The 10,591-nt window shown below is 40.4% G+C and overlaps 1 pseudogene; it reads right to left on the bottom strand.

The window, feature by feature from the left end:
• Positions 1–354: 354 nt before the first annotated feature.
• On the bottom strand, positions 355–9,967 carry LOC129685624 (40S ribosomal protein S8-like; annotated as a pseudogene).
• Positions 9,968–10,591: the final 624 nt, after the last annotated feature.

Here is a 10,591-nt window from a genome sequence, read left to right on the forward strand (position 1 = left end):
GAAATGTGACACTCCTTTCTAAACTCCAGAGGTATTAGGCACACATGTGGTACTCATAATCTACTGGCAATCAGATTTTTAAAATAAAATAACTTGAGATATCCTTATATCTCATTTTAAGTTATACTACCGAGCTGTAATAAGTACTAGGGTTATGCTAAGGGTTAGTAATTGGGTTAAATTTATTATTTGATTTAGGTTAGTCTTGAGTTAGTGTTTGAATTAGAGTTAGTGTCAGGGTTGGGTCTAGGGTAGGATTAGATTGGGATTAATACTAGGGTTAGATTTTTTTTTTTTTAAACATAGAACAATAAACACCTATACTACTTGAGCTATGGATTATGACATATTTGCCTTTCCAGGCTTTGATCTTCCTCAAACAGAACTCCTTGCCTTCTAGCTGAATAGCCATTTGCTGTGCTACAGTGGCCTAGTCTTGAGGCAGTACAGGCAAGAAGCTTGCCCTACTGGAACTGCCTCCAGAGACAGCTAATTTTAGTGTTCTTCTTTCTTTCATCATATTTCTTTTAAATTTTCTTTTTTTTTTATCTCCTTTTTGTGAGTTAGCTTGGCCCCCTTCTTGCACCCTGGGGGCAGTGGATAGTGGGACTTAACACTGTCCGTTCAATGTGTTGTCAATAAGCAAAGACAGTTCAACAGTGTCCAGTAACAACTCGTTACTGGATGTATAACAGACAACATCCTTGTTTTGCAAATAAAACTCTGAGAGCTCCAGGAAAAGTTCCCCCACATTCCCTCTCAGGGCACAGTACATCTTACTGTCTCCTTAAACTTGGACTGTGTGTATTCAAGGGCCAATCTTAGTGTTGGCAGCAGGTCATCCCAGCTCACACTTCAGCTTCTTGTGGTAGGGCTTTCCTCCTATTCTCATTCTTGCAGTGCTTGTTCCAGTTGTCCCTAGAAGCCCATCACTCTGTGCTGGCTAGACAGAACTAGGGTTGGGTTTAGTGTTCTGTATTAGAGTTAAGGATAGTTTCAATGTTAGATAAGGAAAGATTTAGAGTTGGGGCTAGTGGTATGAATAGCATTAGGATTATTGTTGGCAAGAGTAGTAGAGCTTAACTCATGGTTAGAGTTATGGTTTGGACTAAAGTATTGTTAGTGTTAGAATTAGTGTTAAGATTAAATTTGGTGGTGGCTGGAAAGATGGCGCAGTGGCTAGGAGCAGTGGCTGCTCTTCCAGAGGTTCCAAGTTCAATTTCTGGGAACCACATGGTGGCTCACAACCACCTGTAATGGAATCTGATTCCCTGCTGGTGTGCACGAAAACAGCACTCACGTACATTAAAGAAACAAACAAACTAAAAAGATTAAATTTGCTGATATGTTTAGGTTAAGATTTGTGTGATTGGTTTTAAGACTAGAGTTATTGATAGGCTAGATATAGTTTTGTTACAAGGGTCATGGTTAAGGTCAGTTTTTGGGGGGTTTTGTTTGTTTTTTAGTATAGGTTTAGGGTTAAGGCTAACATTAGGAATAGTTTTAGGGCTAAGGAATAGTATTAGAGTTTGAACATAGTTTTGGCCAAGCTAACGTTAGGGTTAAAATTGGAGTTAATGTTAGGTATTGGGTTGGTGCTGTGTTATAATTAAGGTTAGATCTAGGCTATGATCTTGGTGAGTATTAGAGATGGAGCTAGTTCATGGCTAAGTTAGGATTAGAGGTTAGGTATAGTGTTTAGCCTGGGCTTGTGGTTATAATTAAAGTTTTGAATAATTTTAAGGTTGTGGTTAAATTGAGGGATTGATCCTAGGCTTAGGGCTATTCTAGTGTTAGAACTATAGATATATTTGTGGTTAGGTATAGTAGGTTAGCATCAGGGTAAAGGGTCGGGTGGGGTTTTAGGCAATGTTAGTATTACTGTTAAGATTAGACTGAAAGTTAGGCTTCGGAATGGTTTTAGGAATTGTGTTATCATTAGGATGAGGGTCAGGGCTGGTAATAGGATTATAGTTAGGATAGTGTTAGACTATAAGTTAGGTTTAGGTTAACCGTTAAGGCTCTGTTTAGGAATGGAATGAGGTTTAGTGTTTAGAGCTAGGGTTATGATTAAAGTTAGGATAAATTTTAGGTTCATGGTAAAGGTTAGATTAGGATTATGGTTAGGAATAGTATTAGAGTTAACATTAGAGCTAGTGTTTGAATGAATCTTAGGGTTAGGGCTAGGCAAATGTTAAGATTAGGGTTTGGTTAAGTAAAGACTTAGAGATAGGGTTAAGTTTCAGATTAGGCTAGTGTAATGTTTAGGGTAAGTGGTGGACTTAGATTTAAAGACCCGAGTATTAATAGGGTTAGTTATAGGGTTAGAGTTAGTGCTTGGTCTGATTATGGTTATTGGTACTATTAAGCTTGTGTGAGAGTTAAATAAATTTAGGTTTAAAGCTAAAGTTTGTGTTATGGATAGGGTTATTGTTAAAATGAAGGTTATTTATTTATTAGGCCCTAGATAGTTAATATTAGTAGTTAATATTAGTAGTAAGGTTAGTATTAGGATTAGGGTTAGTGTTGGAATAGGATAATTTTATGGTTAAGTTTAGGGACAGGTTTACGACCATGGTAAGTGCTATGGTTAGGATTAAGTTTTGGGTTGAGGATGGGTTTTTAGTTAGGAATAGTTTTGCGTTAGGAATAGGGTTAAGCGTGTGTATGACTGTGTTAAAGTTTAGGTTGGTGTTATGGTTAGTGTTAGAGTTAGGCTAGTGTTCATGTTTCACTTAGTGTAATGAGTTTGGAGCATTGATTAGGGTTAAACTTCAGACTAGGGCTGGATATGGTGTTAGGTAAAGGTTACGATTAGAGTCTGGGCTAAATTTAGGCATAAGGTTAGATTTAGTTTTAGAGTTAGGGTTAGGTTTGAGTTTAGAGTCAGGACATAGATAGGGTTATTTTTAAAGTGAGATCTATGATTGGGGTTAAGGGGTAGGATTATGGTTGTGGTTAGGGGTAAGGCTAGTCTTAATGTTAGCATTGGCTTATAGTTAGAATTACATTAGTGTAAATGTTAGTGTTATTTTCCTCTCTGGCCTGGCAAGGCTGCACTGCCTCCTCTCCTGGGGGGGAGGTCATCAGAGAGCTTGCCACTGAGTTCATACCAGAGACAACCCCTGCTCCCCTTACTAGGGACCCCACATAAGACTGAGTCTATGGGCTACAACTGAGCTGGGGTTTTACTGGATCTCCATGGCTTTTTTCTCTGTGATTTCTTATACAACCCAGAACCACCTGCTGAGGGATGCCACGCTTGTAGTATTCTGTACCCTCATACTACAATCATTAATCAAAAAAATTCTCCACAGATATGCTCACAGACAAGTCTAATATATGGAATTTCTTAGTTGAGAGTCCCTCTTCCCAGATATGTTTATGTTTATTTCAAGTTGACAAAAACTATCCAGCCCAGCTAGTGTTGGAATTTGAGCCAGGTTTAGGGTTAGCTATAACCTAGGTATATTGTAAAAGAAAGGATTAAATTGAAGACCTACAGTTTTAGAGGATTATATATAGTCCATGATGTCAGAACAAAGACATGGTGCAGGAACAATTAAGAGCTCATGTGTCAATTTTCAAGTAGATAGAAAGACACTGGGAATGTCTGGAGTCTTTGAAATTCCAAAGGCCACCCCCCAGTGACATATCCTCCAAAAAGGCCACACCTAGCCCTTCTTAAGTAGTTCAGCCAACTGTATACTAATTATTCAAACACAGTCCTATAAGGAACATTCTCATTTCAAACACCACATTAATATTCTCTGTCATGTTAACTTTAGGGTTAAGGTTATGATGAGATGTTGGCTAGAGTTAGGTTTAGGGGTAGTATTATGGTTATGATGTGATATGTTTGGGGTTAGAGTTTGACTGAGTGCTATTAGTTAGCTCTAGGGCTACACTAGAGTTACAATTATTGTTTGGGTTAGGAATAGATTAGGGAAAGGGATAAAATTAATGTAATAGTTAGGGCAAGGTGGGTTAGTTTTAGTGCTGGGGCTAAGTATATAGTTAGGGTAAGTGTTAGTGCTAGGATTATGGGTTATGTCTAAGTTAGGGTTGATGTTAAGGCTAAAGTTAGCATTATGGTGTTAGGGGAAAGTTTATACGCTTAAATTTAGCTTAAAGTCAGGATTGGTTATAAAATTGGGGCTGGAACAGGGTTCGCTTCAGGGATAATAAAGGGTTTCAGAGCTTCTGTAAAGCAAAGGACACTGTCATCAAAACAAAACGACTGCCTACAGATTGGGAAAGAATCTTCACCAACCCTTTATCTGACAGAGGACTAATATCCAGTATATACAAAGAACTAAAGAAGCTGAAAAGCAGCAAACCAAGTAATCCAATTAAAAAATGGGGAACAGAGCTAAACAGAGAATTCTCGACAGAGGAATATCGAATGGCAGAGAAACACTTAAAGAAATGCTCAACCTCATTAGCCATCAGGGAAATGCAAATCAAAACGACCCTAAGATTTCACCTTACACCCATCAGAATGGCCAAGATAAAAAAAACTCAAGGGACAACACATGCTGGAGAGGTTGTGGAGAAAGGGGAACCCTCCTCCACTGCTGGTGGGAATGTAAACTGGTACAAACACTCTGGAAATCAATCTGGCGCTTTCTCAGACAATTAGGAATAGTGCTTCCTCAAGACCCAGCTATACCACTGCTAGGTATATACCCAAAGTTTGCTCAAGTACACAAAAGGGATACTTGCTCAACCATGTTTATAGCAGCTTTATTTTTAATAGCCAGAACCTGGAAACAACCCAGATGTCCATCAACGGAGGAATGGGTACAGAATTTGTGGTATTTTTACACAATGGAATACTCCTCAGCAATCAAAAAGGAGGAAATCATGAAATTTGCAGGCAAATGGTGGGATCTAGAAAAGATCATTCTGAGTGAAATATCCCAGAAGGAGAAAGACAAACACGGCATATACTCACTTATATAGACTTATAAGATATGATAAACATAATGAAATCTATACACCTAAAAAAGATAATCAAGAGAGCGGACATGGGGTAAGATGATCAATCCTCGTTTAGAAAGACAGATGGGATGTGCATTGAACGTATGACAGGAGTCTACTGAGTGCATCTGAAAGACTCTAACTAGCAGTGTTTTCAAAGCAGGTACAAAGACTCATGACCAAACCTTTGGCAGAGTACAGGGAATCATATGAAAGAAAGGGAGTTAGTATGATGGGGAAGGATAGGAGCTCCACAAGGACCAAATATATCTGGGCACAGGGTCTTTTCCGAGACTGACATTCAACCAAGGACCATGTATGGATATAACCTAGAACCTCTGCTCAGATGTAGCCTGTGGTAGCTTAGTAGCCAATTGGTTTCCCATAGTGAGGGGAACAAGGACTATTTCTAACAGGAACTCAATGACTGGCTCTTTGACCTCCCCACCCCCCAAGGGAGGAGCAGTCCTGTTAGGCCACAGAGGAGGGCTTTGCAGCCAGTCCTGAAGATACCTGATAAAACAGGATCGGATGAATGGGGAGGAGGTCCCCCCATCAGTGGACTTGGAAAGGGGCACGGTGGAGATGAGGGAGGTAGGGTGGGGTTGGGAGGGAATGAGGGAGCGGGACACAGCTGGGATACAGAGTTAATAAAATGTAACTGATAAGAAAAAAAATAAAAAAAAATAACTAAAGGGTTTCAGTTCGGTCTGAGATAGTGTTGGGGTAATACAGTTGTGGTTGTATTTTGAGACAGGACTAGGGCTAGGATTGAGGCTAGAATTATAGTTACTGCAATGCTAGAGTCAAAGTTTGTGTTTTGGGTAGGTATATGACAATATGGCCTTGTGATATCACAAAGTTCCATTGTGTCTACTGAATTATGGTACTGAAGTACTCAGTTGTAAGCACAATGCTTTATTATGTCATCACACTGCTACATTGCATCAGCACAACTGTGTAAGTCAACACAATAATCATCATCATCACAATACTACATTAGCTTACAAGGCATGAGCATCTCATCAAAATAATGTATATTCATGACACATGCAGCAACCCTGAGTTGCTTTTTATCTCCAGACATCCCCATTCAGCAAGCCTGATGCTCCAAGGACATCCAGATCTGCACAAGAAACATCTAGCACAAGGCTTCCCACTGAACACCTGCTACACCAGGTTAGGCCCACCACTGATGCCTGCTACACCACAAACATCCAAGGACAACCAGATGGCTAAAGGACAGAGTAAGAACACAATCAACAAGAACCAGGGAAATATGGCTCCTTCAGAGTACAGCTATCCTACTACAGAAAGCCCGGGATAGCCCAACACAATTGAAGCACAAGAAAATGAACTTCAATCTTACAAAGATGATAAAGCCTTTAAAGAGGAAATGAATAATTCCTTAAAGAAATACAGAAAAATAAAATTAAACAGGTGAAGGAGATGGGTAAAACTGTTCAAGACCTCAAAATCGAAGTAGAAGTAATAAAAGACAAATTAAGGGGATCCTGGAGATGGAAAACCTACAGAAGAGAACAGGAACAACAGATGAAAGTATTACCAACAGATTATAAGAGATGGAAGAGAGAATTTCAGGTGTAGAAGATATAATAGAAAAAATTGATACATCAGTCAAAGAAAATGCTAAATCTAAAAAATTCCTGACCACACCACAAGGACACATGTTCAACTATGTTCATAGCAGCTTCATTTGTAAAATAGTCTGAAACTGGAAACAACATAAATGTTCCTCAGCTGAACAATGGTTAAGGAAACTGTATATTTACACAATAGAATACTACTCGGCTATTAAAAACAAAGACATCATGCAATTTGCAGGCAAATAAATGGAACTAGAAAACATCATCCTGAGTGAGGTAACCCAGACCCAGAAAGACACACATGGTACACACTCACTTATAAGTAGATATTAGACATAAACTAAAGGATTCCAATGCTACAGTGCACAGAGCCAAAGAAGCCATGGAAGATCCAAGGTAAGATGCTTGACTCTCACTCAGAACAGGAAATAAAATAGACATCTGAAGTAAATGGAAGAAGAAAGAGGGTTTATAGAGGATAAAAAGTTGGGGATCAGGTCAGTAGAGAGCAGAGGTTGATGGAGGACTGGGAGAGAGAATGGAAATCAGTAGGGAGGATCTCTGGGACAAGGAAGGCTCCTTATGGGGGTGACCCTAGTTGAGACTCCTAACATTGGGGGTTAAAGAGCCTGGAGTCATCACCTCCTGTGGCCATTTGAGACTTCTAGTGGAGGATGGTGGACACCAACCCATCCATAAATCTTTCAACCCAAAATTTGTTTTGCCTACAAGAAGTGTATGGGTAAAGAAGGAGCAGAGATTGAGGGAATGGCAAACCAATGACTGGCCCAACTTGAGACCCACCCCACGGGAGAGAGCAACCCCTGCCACTATTAATGATACTCTACTATATTTGTAAAAGGAGCCTAGCATAACTCTTCTGAGAGGCTTCATCCACCAGGTGATGGAAACAGATGCAAAGACCCATCGGCAAACAATAGGCCAGGCTCCAGGAGTTCTGTGGAAGAGTGGGAGGAAAGATGGAGGAAGCAGCAGTGGGTCAAGGATACCACAAGAAGACTTACAGAGTCAACTAACCTGGACCCATGGGGGCTCACAGAGACTGAACCACCACCAAAGAGCATGCATGGATTGAACCTAGACACCCCCTCCCTACACATATGTAGCACATGTGCAGTGTGGTCAACATGTGGAGACACTAATCGTAGTAGTGGGGGCACGCTCTGACTCTGTTGCCTGCCACTAAATCCCTTTCCCTTAGCTGAGATGCCTTGTGAGAGCCCAGTGGGAGAGGATGCACTCAGTCCTGCTGCAACTTGAAGTGCCAGGGTGTGTTGATACCTCTTGGTGGCCTCCCCTTCTCTGAGAAGAAGAAGAGCAGAGAATAGGGAGAGAGGACCATGAGAGTGGGACTGGGAGGAGAGAAGAGAGGGGACTGGGATCAGGCTGTAAAGTGAGTAAAAAAAAAATTGTGACCAAAAAAAGTACTGTGTATTCACAGTGCTCAAACATAGCGTGCCACTCAGTGCTTCGGTGTGCCAACCACAGTACTCTATTGTGATATGAGAATGTTCCATTGGGTCACCACAATCCTGAGTTATGACAACTGACCTCTATTAGACCCTCCTAATGGTCACTTATGACATCACAATGCTGTGTCATGACAATACAATAGAATAATGTGTCAACACAATGCTCCAGTGTCCTACCAAAATGTTAAACTATAACTACACACTTCTGAGTTTTGGTATCCTAATGTTCTCTTATGGCAACAAAGAGTTCCACTGTGCCATCACTCTGCCATGATAATGTCATGACAATGCTGAATTATACTTCACATTATTACGTTGTACCATTACAAAAATTCATTATGTCATCACAGTACTGCCTGTTGTCATCACAATAGAATACAGTGTCACAATGCTCCATTTTGTCACGAGGCTGAATTTTAATCTTACAATGCTTTTTTCTGCCATCAGCCTACTATCTAGTATTATAAAACTATCTACTTTGACATTAAATGCTGAGTTATAACATTAACACATTCTATGCGCCATTGCATTGGCAAACTGTGACATGACAGTCCTCCCTTTTGATAAAACAGTGCTACATTTTCCCATCACAATAGTAGTTGGCAACAAAGCTCTCCATCACAATGATCCACAATGCTACCCTGTCATGTCACAGTTCTGAATTTTGTCCTCACAGTAGTATATTGTGTCATCATAAAGGTCAGTTTGTTGTCACAGTGCTGCACTGTGACACTACAGTACAATACTGTGCCATGATATGGCTGAATTCCAAGAAGACATGCTGAAGGAGGCATTTCCTCAACTGAGGACTCTGTGTTTTCAGGTATTTGTAGTTTGTCAAGTTGACAAAAACTACCTGCCAGTAACAGAGGATATATGAGTCATGGCCATTTTAGAGTCATCACAAAAGCTGTGGGATCTGAGAATATGTTAAAACTGTTGAATCTGGTTAATATCACATCAACATGCTCAGCCAGAACTCAGCCTCCCTCTCCTGCCTTAATTGTTAGTATTTAGGAAACCTGCTCCTGGATTGCCTATCGACCTATGATGTCATTATGTGTCCACACCTGGAAGGCATGGTTACCTTCCCCCTTAAAGGGGCCAGCCTGCCATGTGGTCCCTCTCTTGGTCTCTCTTGCTCCTGGCCTCTTGCCTTCTGGCCCTCTCCCCTTTCTCTATGGGGGCGAGTCGCCTCTCTTTCCCCCATCATGTCCTGCTCTCCCTTCTCTCTCTCTCTCTCTCTCTCTCTCTCTCTCTCTTCATCTCCATCTAATAAATCTCTTTCACATAAGAGCTGTTGTGTGCCTAATTGTCCTTATTTAATTAGTCACCAACAATGGTGCTGAAACTCGGGAGGGTGTTCTGGCTTAGCCAGAAAACCTTCTTGGACTTCTAGGGGGACAATGGATGGGTACAACAGATCTCTGCTCTATCTATGCCTTAAAATATTTACTTTTCCTCAACTATCTTACTGTGCTCGGCACATATGTCCTTGCTGCCTGCGCTGGCAGTGGCGATGGAGGTGGCAGCGGAGGTGGCAGCTCCCTGAGGTGGCGACCACGACTCTTGGACTTGTTCCCTGCCAGTGCTCACAAAATCTGCTTGGGAAAATCGCTGGCTCACTGCTTTGGGTAAGAAATTGCTGGGGACCCGGTCCAGAGATTTGCACTGCTGCCTCAGGCTTCCACAGGCAAGATTTTAAATTTCCTGCACAACGCTTGCCCCTAGTGGCTGGTTTGCAGATAGGCTTTTCACCTGAGCAGACTTCCATGACATGCGCGCACACAGAGAGTTTTACCTGGGCCGGTACAGCCATCTCACGAACAAGCACCTGGTCTCCCTTTGCAGCCACAGTCGTGCATGCACGTGGCAAGGCGTCATGTTGATTTTAAATAGAGAAGCCGCACCACACACTTGCCCCTCACCCCACTCCTACAGAGCTCCAAACCGCACACGTTCTAAACACTAGTTCTCAGTATTCTGACCCAAAGGTGCTATTTCCAAGCTTTAAAAAAATATTTTTTCCTGATTTCTGTACACTCTGTTCTTAAAATATATATTAATATATATTATTAATTAATAATATTAATATATATTAATATATATATTAAATGATTTAAATCCTTATCTAATGATTCATATAATTTTCTCATTGGGTTTACAAGACTTCCTTAATCAAAACTGTTTATTTTATCTCCTTTTAGACTAGGACAACAACAAGCCTCATTTTAAATTGGTATGAATTTTTATAAAAATTCAAAGTTACATTTTACTATCTATAATTCAACCCTGCTTCAAAGTAAATTTTATATAATAATAAAAATTCAAAGTTATAAATGTCTATTAAAATCAAATTGGTTTGTAATGTACATCTAAATGCCTATGTCCTTTTCAATTCCTAAATTAATACTGTTGCTATTTCTCCTGCCATGTGCTACCTATGATCCAGATTCACCACTTGGCTTTCTGGCTAATGGGTTTGCTATAATACATTCAAATATAATT

The sequence above is a fragment of the Psammomys obesus genome, unplaced genomic scaffold, assembly GCF_907164565.1.
Source record: "Psammomys obesus unplaced genomic scaffold, mPsaObe1.curated_primary_1811, whole genome shotgun sequence".
NCBI classification, from domain to species: domain Eukaryota; kingdom Metazoa; phylum Chordata; class Mammalia; order Rodentia; family Muridae; genus Psammomys; species Psammomys obesus.